General features: G+C 43.0%; 1 protein-coding gene across 2 annotated transcripts in view; it reads left to right on the forward strand.

Annotated features, from left to right (window-relative positions):
• Nucleotides 1-15017, forward strand: part of DRAM1 (DNA damage regulated autophagy modulator 1) — a 66347-nt gene extending 51330 nt beyond the window's left edge. The window contains exons 8-9 of one of the 2 annotated variants that reach the window (XR_008300440.1): nucleotides 11450-11539; nucleotides 11625-15017. The gene's annotated coding sequence lies outside the window, so the exon portion shown is untranslated. Of the gene's footprint in view, nucleotides 1-11449 lie in introns of both variants that reach the window. The other variant, XR_003424272.2, reaches the window with a different exon arrangement.
• The last annotated feature ends 1075 nt before the right edge of the window (nucleotides 15018-16092 follow it).

Here is a 16092-nt window from a genome sequence, read left to right on the forward strand (position 1 = left end):
TTTCATGGTTACATTTTGTTGTTGTGAGGAGAGCATCTGAAATCTACTCTGTTAGCAAGTTTATAATATTTGTTACAGTATTATTAAATATAGTCACCATGGTGTACATTAGGTTTCTACACTTCTTCATCTTACATAACTGAAAATTTGTACCATTTGACCCACATCTTATTTCCTCCACCTCCTGTCCCTGGTAACCACCATTCTATTCTTTGCTTCTATATATTCAATTTTTTAATAAGTGACATCATTCAGCTTTTTTCTTTCTGTGTCTGGCTTATTTCACTTAGTATAATGTCTTCTGGGTTCAGCCACGTTGTTGCAAATGTCAACATGTCTTTTTGAAAGGCTGGACAATATTCCATTATATATATCTCACCGTATTTATATATACAAATACATGGCGGTTTCTTTAAAAAATTTTTTTTTTAAGTTTTAAAATTTGTTTATTTTGAGAAGGAGACAGAGAGCATCCCAAGCAGGCTCTGCACTGTCAGTGAGGAGCCTGATGCAGGGCTTGAACTCACCAACTGTGAGATCATGACCTGAGCCAAAATCAGAGGCTCAACCGACTGAGCCACCCAGATGCCCTATATGGCAGGTTCTTAGTCCATTCATCTGTTGATGCACACTTAGATTGTTTCCATATCTTGACTCTTAAAGATAATAAGTAACTTGTCCAAATACACGCAGCCAGAATATGGCAGAACCAGAACTTGACTTCCAAACATTTGCTCTTAACCAATGTGGTGTATCATGTTGCTCTTCTTTGTATCATCCAACTAGCGCAGAGCTGTGTGCATAATAAATATTTGTTGAATATAGGGGCACCTGGGTGGCTCAGTTAACCTTCTTACTCTTGGTGTCGTCTCAGGTCATGATCTTACATTTCATGAGATTGAGCCCCACGTTGGGCTCTGTGCTGCCATCGCAGAGCCTCCTTGGGATTCTCTCTCTGTCTCTGCCCCTCCCCTGCTTGCTCTTTCTCTCTCTCCCTTAAAATAAACATTAAAAAATAAAAATAAAATAAAATAAATATTTGTTGAATATAGGGTTTTTATAAAACAATAAAGTTTTTCACAAGAGACAGAAATTGAATTGAAAATACCAGAAACAAATTCTCTAGCGAGAGTTGGAGCATACTTGAAAGGAGCCTACTTCACTTTCCCAGTATCCTTGGCTAAAGGCAGTGCCCTTCCCCATTCCACAAATACACATGCTTTATGAAAACAGAAATGCTAAAGATCAACTCTGACAGGGGTGCTCTAGGGAAGAAGCCCCTCTGGGAGCTTGAGAACCTCCCAACGGATCCTCAGGATGGCTCTGCTAACCACCCAGTCACTGGCACCTCCCTGGGGCTCAGTTTCCAAATTTGCAGAATGATTCATTTAGACTCGATCACCACTACCCAAGTGTGTTTCTTGGAATATTGGCCCTACAAGAAATTCAAATAAAAAGTAGTTGTATTTTCAAGTGCTAATGGGAAATTGCATTTCTCCTTGGGAGATACATAATCCATATTAAAGGGTCTGAGTAGTCCAGCAGGAAAGAACCTGCCTATTTAACGTTTACTTAATGGCTATTTAACTTCGCATTGCCTAGTCCCCTTTGGTTTCACATAACTGCTAATATATTTCAGAGCTAATACACTTAGGAAAAAAAAAAGTTAAATATTTTCTAAAGCTCCTTCGTAACATTCTGTAAGTCTCTAAAGTAATATAACTTGACTATAAACTTCCCTCAGTGAATTAAAGATGGAATCACACCGTTTCAAGTTTTTGGGATTTCTTTGTCAGAAACGTTGAAAGGGTGTTTAGATGACCTATCCAGGTTTAGCAGTTCAGGCTGCCCTGTGTGTTTCCTGAAGTGGACAGTAGGGGGCACTAGTGGACTGCAGTAAAGGCCACCCCTCCACAAACCCCAGAAGAAGCGGCCAACTGAAGTAGCAACCAGCCCAATTCCTTTTCCAGCTGAAAGGAAAGCTACTGAGAGCCAACTCCTCTCCCTTTTGAGTCTCTCTCTTTCTCCTTTAGAGGAAATACTGGGATCGAATCAGGATAGATAACATTGTATGTGTGCCCTTTACCTTCAGAGATAGAAATCATATAAGACAACTCTTTTCAACTGCTTTTCATTGATTGTGTTCATTTTGGGGCAGCTACACTTGACAATGGAAGTTATTATTGGACTAAACATAGAGCCTCTGAGTTGAAAAAGGAATTCTTTCCTTCATCCTCTCATCTCAAAAAAAAAAATGTACAGGTGAAGAAAAGAAAAAACTTTTTTCAGATGTAAGTTCTTTTTTAATTTATATTTTCTCTCTGAACTTCGGGTGTAAGGCTTACACAGGCAAGTGTAAGAGGCTTGGGGGGAAATGGAGATACATAACTTTTTCCCACTTATCGTTGTCATTTTCCTGTGAAGTAGAACAAGTAGGCAAGCCTCCTTCACCTGGGCAAACACAAGAGATTGGGGTGATCTGCTCTAAGACGATATTGTCATTTTTCCTACATCCTCCCTCATTGTTAACTCCCTGCTTCCCACCCCCCATGCTGTCCCTGCAAGAAGTCCCCCTCTTAGGAAAGAAATGTTACATAGACTTAAAAAATGTTTTCTTCATGAAAAAGTGCAAACACGATTCAGGAGTATAGCCTACAGAAAGGAACAGAAGGCAGAAATATTACTTTTCACCGGTAGAAATTCTCTGCCTTCTGGCTTAGAGGAACTTTGAGCTTGAAAGTCCTCAGTATCCCCCTCAAACCCATCCCTTTTTTGTGTACTCCAGGGGCCCCGAGACCCCAGGCCATGCAGGGAGGTGTACCAGCTGGCCGATGCCTGTCGTTCCAATGGCCTCCTGCTGGATCCCAGTCCCAACCCTTTAGGAGATAATAGGTGCTCATCTCTGTAGGCAGCAAGGTGCACCAAGCAACGGCCACACGCCACACTGATTGTATCTGTGGTGTGGACTGTCTTGTTTGTGACAACACCATTCTTGCCCAGTGAGAACAGGGGAGAAAATGGCAGGTGAGAGGGGGCTGCTGGGCCAGCAAGCAAAGCCTGGTTTGTCTGATTTCTGACCCATCTCTACTACTCACCTCTGTCAGAAAGTAATGCTGGGAAGAGCTCAGAAGCTCAGTAAGCAGTTTAAGCTCTTTGGAAAATTCCTAGTGCTTTGAATTCCAGGAAGTACTGAATCATAAAGTCACCAAAGAGGAAAGGATTCATGAGAAAAGGATGAAATGAATATGTATTGAATGCCTCCCATATTATTGGATGTATTTTTCAACTTCATAGTCAGAGGTAGGCATCCTGTGATCCTCTCTGTGGAGGGGGGGAAAAGAGGATCCCAGAGGTGGAGGAGGTGGGCCCAAATCACTGGGTTTATAAGCTAGGATTTGAACTCAGGTCTGTTTTCACTGCTCAGAACCATTATACCTTTACTCTTTGTGCTCACCTTCTGTTTTCTACCAGGGTGATGCTCAGACCATATCCTCTATGTGTGAAAGATTTTTTTCCTACACTCTTTTCAAATCTGCACAGATAACAGTATTCTGCAACCACATTTGTGTCTGCCTTTCACAATCCGCGTGAGCAAGTTCTTCCTAGCATCTAACTTACATACCCCCCAAATGCAGTGAGAGCTACTGGCCCTGCCCTCAGGGAACATGGAAGAAAGATAGCTACAGCATTCCAGTTAGCAGCGGCTTCCCAGTCCTGCTTCCAAATTGCTTCTGTTAAAAGAATCTGCAATTCAAAACACATGCCCTGTCATGAAGCCTCACCCTGTCCCAGATGCTTGACTCCTGTTTGGTCCCTCTTATTTTTTTATTAAAAAAAAATTTTTTTTTTGTAGTTTATTTTCTGAGCGCGAGAGACAGAGAGAGAGCAGGAGAGGGGCAGAGAGAGAGACGGAGAGAGAGAATCCCGAGCAGGCTCCACACTGCCAGTGCAGAGCACGATGTGGGGCTCAAATCCATGAACCGTGAGATCATGACCCGAGCTGAAATCAAGAGTCAGATGCTTTACCTACTGAGCCGCCCAGGTGCTCCTCTTTGGTCCCTTTTAGAGTGAGCCTGAGGGGCACCTGGGTGGCTCAGTTAAGTGTCTGACTTTCAGCTCAGGTCATGATCTCATGGTCCATGAATTCGAGTCCCACATCGGGCTCTGTGCTGACAGCTCAGAGCCGGAGTCTGCTTTGGATTCTGTGTCTCCCTCTCTCTCTGCCCCTCCCCCACTCACATTCTGTTTCTCTCTCTCTCTCTCAAAAACAAAATAAAAACATAGAGTGAGCCTGAAACATCACTCAGAATCAGGCCCCAGATCGCAACAAGGTGGATCAAGGCTTTTCCCGTACTCCCATTGCTGTGCTGAGGCCCTGGGCAGATCCCTTTTTTTCAAAGTATGTTCTAGGGCTAACATTTTTTGTGATCACATACAAAGGCTTACTTGCATCCAAGCTGTGAGGGACCAGAAAGCAAAGTTTCTGACACTGGGAATTTGGGTACTTTATTCTTTACAAATAAAAAAATTTAGCCTGGGAATCCCTTTGCAAAAATTATGTGTTTAGGACATGATAGGAATGCATAGCAGTACAACAACTTGCACTTAAGGTTTGTGGGAAAGGAAGGGAATTTGTAGGTAAGAGACCTGGGTGTGAATCTTATCACAGCCCCTTAGTAGCTGTGTGATCTTTGCATGTTAGCAAACCTCTCTAAACTTCCATTTTATTCTCTATGGAATGCAAGTAATAATACAGAATTCATAGGGATGTTGGAAAGGTTCCTGTAAAGTGCTTTATAAAAATTTTAAAGATATTATTATTAGCACTGTTGCCATTGCTGCAGCACTAAAAAGACAAGCCTACCTCTGATTCAAGGGAAGAATAACTTTCAATCTTGCTACCTTGGGGCACACCTTTGTTCCAGATGTAGATTACCTTCCAGGCTTCCCAGATTTCATGTCTCATGTGTGTTAGCCCATTCTTACCTGGAAGGCAGATGGTATCTTTAGCATCCTCGTTTTACAGCTGGGGCAAAGAAGTGAAGCAAATTACCCATGGCTGTGAGCTAATAAGTGATAGAACCTAGGCAATCTCATTCCAGAATCCAGCTCCTAAGCACTATGTCATTTAAGATGCATTTTGGATATGAGTAGCAGAAACCCAAAATAACAGCGGCTTAAAATAAAAGTTTACTGGGGCGCCTGGGTGGCGCAGTCGGTTAAGCGTCCGACTTCAGCCAAGTCACGATCTCGCGGTCCGTGAGTTTGAGCCCCGCGTCAGGCTCTGGGCTGATGGCTCAGAGCCTGGAGCCTGTTTCCGATTCTGTGTCTCCCTCTCTCTCTGACCCTCCCCTGTTCATGCTCTGTCTCTCTCTGTCCCAAAAATAAACGTTGGAAAAAAAAAATTTTTTTAATAAAATAGAAGTTTATTTCTCGCTTTTGTAAAAGTCCAGAGGTTGACGGTTCAAGACCAGATTAGAATCTTGGCTCCGCACAGTGCTCAGGGCTCCAGGCCCCTTCTCTCTTCTAGTACTCCTGATGTCTGGGAATAATGTCTTGTCCCCAACATCCAAAATAGATGCTAGAGTTTCAGCCACTACATACACATTCCAAGCATCAGAATGGAGGATGGGATAGGATAGAGAAGGAATAAAACACATGCCAGTTATGTATTGCAGACTGTTCCTGGTTGTGGCCATACGACATTTCTGTTTACTTCCCATTGATCATAGTAGCAAGGGGGTTGGAAAATGTAGTCATTATTCTGGATGGCTTTGTGGCCAGTTAAAAACTGGAGGATTTTATAGTTTGTGGGTTCCAGCCCTGCATCGGGCTCTGTGCAGACAGCTCAGAGTCTGGAGCCTGCTTCAGATTCTGTGCCTCCTTCTCTCTGCCCCTCCCCCACCCACACTCTGTGTCTCTCTTTCAAAAAAAAATAAAAAGCATTAAATTAAAAAAAAAAACTGGAAGATTTTATTACGGAAAGGGGAGAGGTAGTCAGAGGTTATGTGGATGTATGGAGGAGGGGGAGGAGATAAAGCTGGAGAGGGGACAGGGACTGGGTGAGGAGGATTTACCAAGACCCTACAGTTCACCACTCTAATCGCTGTGTTATTCTCCAATTTGAACAGGTGACAAGGGAAGGCAGGGCTGTCCCCTGAAAACCACCAGTTATGGCCACTGAATGGCCCTCTGAAGCCCCATAAGAGGCATTCCTAGAATACAATGCAAGTGTCCGCCTTGGTGGTAGACTTGAGGTTGCTTTCTGTCTGAGACCCATTAGCTCATTAGGTTAAAATGGGGGTGGGTGGCTTTTGATTCATGTCTCCAGCAAGTCCAGAAAGAGGAGGTGGGGTAAGAGGACACTGGGACAGAACACAGGCGGAGTAGCCCTTGGCTGGCTTCTCTAAACCTCCAGAGAGATCCTGGATACCACACACTGGAAAGTAACTTTGTTTCCAAAATCCTTTCCCATATGCTATTTCTCTTGGAATGCACAATAAGATTGTGGTAGGGGTTGCTTTGCTCCCTATTTTGCCAATGAAGAAAAGGAAGTCAGAATCCCCCTGTGATATTCAGCAGGATGAGGTCTTAGAATCTGTCTTTTCACAAGAGTGCCAGGTAATTCTTATGTTCAAATAACTTTGAGAAACACGGCACTCAGGGCGCTGAGTGATATGAAAGGGTCACATCTAGGGTGGCAGATGAACCAGGAAACCATAGACTCCATGATGATGTTATGTCTTTCATCATCACTGCTGTATCTCTACCAGCACATTGTAGGTACTCAGTAAATACTTGATGAAAGAATGAATGGAGACGAGTTTAGCGATCCAGCCTTTCTTGGATACCATTTCCTTTAGTGCCATGGAATAATCCTAGAATGAGCTCACATTTTTCATGCTTAGTGCTGACAAGGTAGGAGACAAATGCTATTAAAACCTCCATTTTAGAGATAGAAACTGAAGTTGAATGACTTTCCCAAGGTTACACAGATAGCAAGCAATAGAACCAGGATTCAAACTCAGGCTCTCAAATATCATGCTTTCTTGTTTCTCTAATAGAGAATAACTATTCCATGTCAGATTTATCACAGCTCAAATCATTCCCCATGAAACAGAAAAAGTCTGTTCTATAGATATATAACAGTTAACCTAATACACAGATGTGAGTCCTGTCATTTGACACCAGTGTTATAGAAGAGTTCTACTCTGCTTCATATACTCCTTGCTAACATTGAAGTGCCAAACTACATTGGCGGAGAGGAACGTATATTGACCTCCAATGTTTACTTTGCTTGTAAGCACACATCTGTTTTTGTTAATGGGGATGAGGGCAATCAGAGCAAACTCTCAGAAGCAGACATTCTTGACATGGAATTCACTCCCAGTCCGCGAAGTTTTATCATCCTTCAGGCTTGAGAGCAGGTTGTCAGTTTAGACAGTGGCCTGTTGAACCTAGAAGCTTCTGGACTCTTCAGTTCTTTGAAAAGAGGCATTGTTTTTCCAGGGCCTTTAGCTGAAGTTGAATTGTAAGGAGATGTGAGATTTTGTGTTGGAGTAATTACATCCAAAAATCTCCAGGTAGACTTAAAGGAGTAAAACAACTTGCAGGGGGCGGCGGTGGGGGGGGTGGTGGGGGCATCTAACAGCTCTTCTGTTTTCCAGCAACAAATTCTAAGTACAAAATCTGACCCCTTTCCCAATTTGCCTTCACAGGGGCCCCCCCATTCCTCTACTTTTTTTATCCACTGCCCCAGCTGTAGCATGTGTGGGTGAGGGGAGGTTGACCATATTGGAAATGGTTTCCATTTCCTTCCTTTGCTGACATTCTTTTATAGAAGACACAACACACAGATTGCAAAGGCAAATGTTGCCTCATAACATGTTTGGCATCAGCGGCCTTTGTGTGCTTTCTTGCAAGTTCTTCATTTGTCTTAGATGCAGGCAATGTCCTTGCACCCACTGACCACCATATCATGGGAGCACATAGCCCAATGGGTGCTCGGTTAGTGGGTTTCACGAAGACTGCTTTGTGACTCAGCTGCGTTACCTTAAAAGAAGTCGTTGACAGGACTACATGCTCCTTGGAGGCAAATGACTGTGACTGGGTTTGGGGATCCACCCCACCAACCCAAAGGATGAGAACAGTTGTCAATTCATTGACTGTTAGAAGATATGTCCCATGACATCTGGTGGAAATGGGAGGTGTGGATACAGAGGGCCTTGAAAGTAACTCTATCCATGAAGTTCATAGTCTGTTCATAGTCTGACTTTGTATTGCTTTTATAACTCACTAAAAATGTGATTTTCTTGATTACAGAAGAAATGTGATGGCTTATGGTTCAATACTCTAAATGTAATTTCATAGACTTTGGACATTTATATTATGCTTCTAACACTTACATTGTTCATCTTTTGAGATGTCTGCTCATTCCATTGGGAAAAGCTTTATGTAATATGTACATATAGCCTCGTGTCATCCCAGACACCTCCCTTCACTTCCTACTCCCCACATGCCACACATAAGCTTTCTCAAGTTATAACTCTGCCTTTATTTGGCAGAGTTATAAGAGGAACTGGAGATCTGCATCCTGCTTTTCTGTGGTGCTAACAGAATGTGATACTGGGCAGGCAACAGGTGGTTAAAGATTTGAGCAGAAGGGCACTTGCATCCACTCTAATGCCTCTGAGATAGATGGACCTGAATACGTATGTGTAAGTGTGAAAACTGGACACGACCTTCAAGGCTGTGGGAACCCAGATGGCCTCACCCCTTCATAAAGTTTCCCCTGCACCTAGCTTGGAGGGAGATAAGGCACCAGCACAGAGCCTCACCACCTTTATGATGCCCAGCCATGGCTTGAAGTTCCCTACCATCTAAGCAAAGGAAAAGAAACTGGGGAAAATGCCTGGCATTGAGCTTCCTCCCAATTTTGTCCTGTGTGGCACTGAAGTTGGATTTAATTTAAGATAGAAAAATAAAGATATCTTATCAGCTACACTCTGAGTACTGTGTAAGAATTATTGACGGTTAATATATGTAAGACAAAGTGAACCTCAATCTGCAAAGAAATTCAAATGAGATTTTTCTCCCATTAGATTAGCAAAGATGCTTTTATTGATTTTTACTTATTTATTTTTCAAAGTTTATTTACTTACTTTGAGAAAGAGAGACAGAGAGAGCGAGCAGGGGAGGGGCAGAGAGAGGGAGAGAAGGAATCCTAAGCAGGCTCCACACCGCACAGAGCCTGATGCAGGACTCGATCTCATGAGCCGTGAGATCATGACCTGAGCTAAAATCAAGAGTTGGATGCTTAACCAACTAATCCACCCAGGCGGCTCACAAAGATGCTTTTAAAAGCCCACACTTAGATGCTGAATGCGGGTGAAGAGCAATGGGTGTGCTTATGTACTTTCATTGGACTTATAAATTAGTATAGTCCTTTGGCTCTTAATTGGGTCTTTATTAAGAGGCCTAAATTTTGACAGCAATTCTTCCACCAATGTACCATAATGAAATAATCAGTAACTTGGGTAAACTTTATACACAAAGATATTCATGGTAGTTTTATTTTTAGTTATCATGAAAGTGATATGATGCATTAGGTAACAATGTGACACTGATGATAAGAAAACGGTTAAACATTATGGCACATCTGTAAGATTTCATACTGAGGTAGTCATTAAGACTTTTAAAAAGATATCATGGCTCCTTCCCAGATGAAATTAGATATAGACGTGTACAGGTCAGTTCTCGTTGTATAACACATCACCTCCAAATTTGGTGGCTTAAGATGTTCTCAAAATCTGGGAATTGGGTGGATGGATGGTTTCTCTGGTCTAGGCTGGTTGGAGCTTGATGGCTGAGAATGGCCTCACTTACATATCTGGGATTGCTAAAACAGCTGGAACAGCATGGCCTCTCTCTCCATGTGATCTGCCATCCTCTGCATCAACCTTGGATTGTTCTCAAAGCATTAAGACAGGCACCTCGGTGGCTCAGTTGGTTAAGTGTCCCAACTCCTGGTCTCGGCTCAGGTTGTGAGATCAAGTTGTGAGATCGAGTTTGTTCTGCACTGACAGCACAGAGCCTGCCTCGGATTCTCTCTCTACCTCTCTCTCTGCTCCTCTCCCGCTCTTTCTCTCTCAAAATAAATAAACTAAAAAAAAAAAAAAAAAAAACATTAAGAGAGATCAAGCCTCAATGCACAAGCATATTTTAAGCCTCTGCTTAGATTTGTTACTGTCCCATTGGCCAAAGTAGGTTACATGGGCAAGCTGAGTTGAGGGATAGAGAAGTAGACTCAACCTCCTGATTGGAAGATCTGCAAAATATTGTGTCCATTTAAAAAATATGCCATGCCACATGACTTGATTTGGATAATAAAATGTGAAAACTTTGGGGGAAGAAGCTGTAAGAGCCAATGCATTCTTTCCTATATTCTCCTTTCCTTCTTACACAATAGCCAGATACACTTGAGATGGTAGCTGATCCACTTGCCTTGGTTCCAGAATGATTGATCAAGATGAGCAGAATTTCCATGCCAAATTTCACTGGACATATGGCTTGACTAAGAAATAAACTTTTGTGGTTTGAAGCTATGCAACAAAATTACCTTTTTTTGTTATTGTTACAAAACCTAGCCTAGCCAAACTAATACAATAATTGTACAGGAATTAAAGTGAGATATATATATATATATATATATATATATATATATATACACACACACACATATATATATATATATATATATATATATATAAATTTTTAATGTTTATTTATTTTTGCGAGAGAGAGAACAGAGCACGAGCAGGGGAGGGGCAGAGAGAGAGGGAGACACAGAATCCAAAGCAGGCTCCAGGCTCTGAGCTGTCAGCACAGAGCCCCCTGTGGGGCTGGAACTCACGAACCACGAGTCAGATCCTGACGTGAAGTTGGATGCTCAACTGACTGAGCCACTCAGGTGCCCCTAAAGTGATATTTCAAAAGAATGATTTGGGGGCACCTGGGTGACTCAGTCCGTTAAGCATCTGACTTTGGCTTATGTCATAATCGCACAGTTCATGAGTTCAAGCCCCTCCCCTGCTCTCTCTCTCTCTCTCTCTGAAATATAAATAAACATTAAAAAAATTTTAATGAAAAAATAAAAGAATGATTTTTAATGTAGGAAGAGGTTCATTATAAAATTCTGTATCAACCAGCAGCCTATAAAGCAGGTATATACTTGTATATGTTGTATAATCCTAAATTTGTGGAAACAAGTAAATGCATAGACACATTGCCTGGAAGGAAATACATCAAAGTGTTAACAGTGGGATTATAGGCAATTTTTATTTTATTCTTTCCTGTGTTTCCCAATTTATTTATCATTAGTGTATCTTATCATGATAGACAAAATTATTTTTTTTTCAATCACTTGTCACCCTTCCCTCTCCATCATCAGGTCATTTACTGTGCCTCCCATGAGAAGATTTTAGGTCCCTACCTCATTGGATTTGGATTTAGCCGTGTGATGTGCTTTGGCCAATTAAATGTGAGTAAACTTGGCATTCACCATGTTGGAGCAGAAGGTTTAAGATTCATCTTGAGGTTTGGCCAGTTCTCTTGCTCTTTCCCAGATATGTCCCATGTAGGGACTGCTCTTTTGGCCTGGATCCTGAAGTGAGAAGACAGCAGAGCCTAGGGTGTGAGGTAATAAAAATATGTATATATGGATCCCTGCTCCTGGTTCTTGCAAAGAGCACCTAAAATCTTATAATTCCCTAAGTGATTGAAGCACTGGCAGCACCTTTTGTTTCAATATTTGGTCTTTGATCCCCATTCCTGACATTGAGCTCCTAAATACCTTGGAATTTCCTAGGTGATAGCAGTGTCTTTGTTCTATGAGGTGACTCTTAGTGGGGGGCTGGTCACCAGAAAGACCGAGCCATGGTTAGAAGCTTGGAAGAGGGGAAGAGGGCTAGAAATGAGTTAATGATTGATCATACCCAGATGATGAGGCCTCCATAAAAAATCTCAAAAGTATGGGGGTACAGAGAGCTTCTGGATCAGAGAACACTTGGAGGCACTGGGAGAGTGGCATGCTCAGAGAGAGCATGGAGGTTCTGTGCTCCTCCCCATGCCCTTATCCATTCATCTGCATCCTTTATCACATCCTTTTATAATAAACTGATAAACAGGACGGACACTGTTTCCTGAGTTCTGTGAACCACTCTAGCAAATTAATTCTGAGGAGCGGGTGGTGGGAACCTCTGACCTATACCTGATCGGTCAGGAGCCCAGGTGAGAACTTGGACTTGTACGGGCATCTGTGGCGGTGGCAGTAGAAGTGGTCTTGTGGGATCGAGCCTTCACCTGTGGGATCTGATGCTGTCTCTAGGACGATAGTGTCAGAATTGAGTTGCATTGTAGGATGCCCAGCTGGTGCCACAGAATTGCTTGGTGCAGGAAGCCCCCCCACATCTGGTAGCAGAAGTGAGTGTGGTGGTGAGGATAAAGGGAGACACACAGCAGGAAGGGCGAGTTTTTCCTACTCACACAGCCTGGCGAAAATCTTAGCCAATCTCAGCCTCCAGACAGCACGAAGAAGAAATAAACCATTGTCTTGTCAGTTGCTGAGATTTGGGGGGTTTGTTAACACAGCAAACCTAGAAAAATTCCTTTTTTACTTTAAAAGACATACTTAAAAATATGGCCATCAGTTACTCGTAAATCACCAAATTCCAAGTCCGACCTGTACACCATACTGCTTTCTTCTTTATCCCACGCCATTCTCTCTTTTGCCTCCCCTTTCAGTTACAAGGTAGACTTCTACAAAGACACGTTGTCCTGAAACAAAAAGATCCAAATCTGCCCCAGTCCTCTTATAAAGGCACATTCCCATTTGCTGGGGATGTACCAGGGTTACCACCCTTTTGAACCCACGGACAGGTGAGAAAGTAGCTCATCTTTTCTTTAGTAATATTTTAGCTCTGGCAGAGAGTATGGCATGATTCAGAAAGTCACCAACCAGCACAGAATTTTTGTCATTCCATATTAAAATAGGAGTGTTTCATCCAAAACCTGACTGGGGGTATTCATAAACCACATGTAGAGGGGTTGATCATTTACACACAATATACTCATTTCTTCAAAGAAAATGTGGTTTTCTTATTTTTCTAGAAAACTACCTAAGCTGCCTTATGAGCCCCATCCTGCTGAGTAATAAGGAAACTTAGATTTAAGTACCTCAGTGTCTGCTCCCTGTCTTTTCCTCCAGAATGCTTATTAAGTACACAGATTTGCTTATTGTATGGCTGTGGTGGTGAGCAGGTGGGAACTCAGATCCCCGCTATTCCTTGGATCTTCACTGTCTTCGAAGAAATTATTTCCTGGTGTACCTGGTTATGCCTTGCTTTGCTGCTACCTTCTGTGGACATCTGGGGCTAGAATACTCCAGGTCTGCTGTTTCTCACCTCAGTCAGGGCCCTGGAGTCCTGGTTAACTTGCCTCATCTCAGTTTTCTGGGGTTGCCTATTTTTTTGAAGTGTAGACGGGATTTCCATTTTAGTTCCAGCTCAGGTGATCTGCCCTACAAGCCCCACTTTGGTAACTCTCCACTGAGTTTGCCAGCAACACCATCAACTACCTTCTGTGTCCTTCACTGGGTCCTTAAAGGACTCCTGGGTAATCTGCATGCTAGATGGGAGCTGAAGTTGCCTCACCTCATGTGGCAGCCCAGGCTGGTAGAGGGGGGCACTCTGTTTCATTCCAATTGCTACCCTTGTGCAGAAGAGGAAAGATACGAGCTAGACTTCCTGCCCTTGGCCTTGGGTGAAGGTCATGAAAGGAAGTGGGCCACAGCCCAAAAATTGGAAATGAGGGCTCTGTGGGCTCCTCAAACCGGAACAAGATTCTCTCCTGCTTCTCTGAGAGCCATGCTTGGGCCATGTTTGGGAGCATATTTCCCATCTGTTTTTCATTTCCCCAGCATAGAATGTGGGAGGCCAGGATCACACAACATTCCCTTCTCATTCCCCAGATGCCTCTGAACTCTCGTCCTTGGATTTTTTGTTCCAATCCATGCTGAATTACTTGAATGGCTCCCAGCACACACCATGCTCTTTTATCCTTCTGAGCCTATGCCTGTGCTGTTTTCTCTGCCCAGATTGCCCCTCTAACACTCATTTCTCTTGAAAACTTCTACTTCTCCCCCAAGACACTGCCCAGGATTCTTCCTCCAACATGCTCACTTTCCTCTTGGCAGTTTGTACCACGAACTTCACTAAAGAGATATTTTGGTGTCTGTCTTCATCATGAGAGCTTAAGGCACTGAGGCTCAGGGATCCCAGTTGGGACATCTTTGTTGTCCTGATGGCTGGCACAGAAAACGTGTTCAATGAATGTTGGTTTAAAAAATTAAATCTTGGTAAAGGGTGAAAAGTATACCTTTCAGCATGTGAATCTGCAATTATCTCAAGGTAAAAAGATTTGGTTAAAAACACCTTAATGAGAAAAACCAATTATTCTTTAAATCTCCCTGGCTACCCACTGGGAGAGGACCAGAGTTTAAAAATCCAAGGTCTTTATGAAGTTGTCATTTCCAAATGGGGGATGGATAGCTCAAGCTATTAGTAGTCAGGTGTCCTGTACCCCACTTGCCCTCAGAACAATCAAGCCCTGAATGGCTTTGAGGGAAGGTGAGACACCGGCCAGCACATACAAATTATAACAATTATAAAAAGGAGCTCTCTCAGGCAGAGGAATTGGGAAAAATCGACTCCTTTTGGCTTCCTTCCTCCAGGAAGCTAAGAGAGGTGTATAAACAGCTAAGAGAGGTGTATAAACCCAAGTTAAGTATCCCCTCCCTGCTCCAGCCCTGCACTTGTGTGTAAAGCCTAACCTGAACAAAGCAGCTCCAGCCTGAATATTTCCCTAGGTTTGCCATCTTACTTCAAAGGGCCAATGGCTGTGTTTCCAGGTACTTGGACTGCTTGCTCGTGTTGAAACATTACTTGTGGGTATAAATATATTGTGGGTAATATAGATATATATATGTTCTGTTAACTTTCTTAGATGAATCAGTGTGAGTAAAAAGTGGGTTGCTTATTCTCCACAAAAATTAGTACATTAGTTCCCCTTTAGTGAATATCTCCTCCTTTTGGGTTTGTTCCTAGTGCGAGTTCTTATCAGATACAGTCATCTGTGGGGGCTTTTTTCCCTGAGGAGTGAAAGTGAGGGTCTAGAAGCCAGCGTGGGCCCCCTTTATGAGTGGCCCTCTAGGAATTTACTAATCTAGGCAGAAGTATGCATTTTATACAGTATGCAGATTATAATCTGCCACCTAGAGTTGCAATGCTGTGACATACTGTCAAAGTCCCTTCTTTCCTCAAGTGTCTCGAAGGGTATTGCATCCTTACTGCCTTTGAGTTCTTTTCCATGAGACTGTGAACTACTTGTGCAGAGGGACATTGAGTTCTTCACATCTGCATGCTGGCTAATTTCCTGGGGTCTGATGCTGTCATACCAAGGTGGCAGACACACACCTTACTAGTGATGTGCAGCAAGAAGTGAAGTACGGTTTATTGGAGAAGCTTCCACCTTAGAGGCCGCAGAACCCTGGGCTGCCATCATCCAACAGAGAGATGTGTGCTTGACTGACCAGGGCTGAATGTCCCCCCAGGAAATGGCTCCAGGGAAAGGACCTTGCCCTGTACTGCTCTATGGATTTATAGGAAAAGGATGGCAGAGAACATATGGTATATGTTTTTTGTAAAATTTCTTTCAGTGTTCATTCATTTTTGAGAGACAGAGAGAAACAGAGCACAAGCATGGGAAGGGCAAAGAGAGAGGAGACACAGAATATGAAGCAGGCTCCAGGCTCTGAGCTGTCCGCACAGAGCCTGACATGGGGCTCAAACTCGCAAACCATGAGATCATGATCTGAGCCGAAGTTGGATGGTTGACTGACTGAGCCACCCAGGTGCTACCATATGGTATATGTGGGACAGAGCCTCCAGAGATTAGCCTCTGGCATCAGCCTGTTCTTCCCTCAAGCTAACACAGACCTGCTAAACCAGCCTCTTGCTAAACTACCAATAGGATGGT

Source organism: Acinonyx jubatus, chromosome B4 (assembly GCF_027475565.1).
Source record: "Acinonyx jubatus isolate Ajub_Pintada_27869175 chromosome B4, VMU_Ajub_asm_v1.0, whole genome shotgun sequence".
In the NCBI taxonomy this organism is placed as follows: Eukaryota; Metazoa; Chordata; class Mammalia; order Carnivora; family Felidae; genus Acinonyx; species Acinonyx jubatus.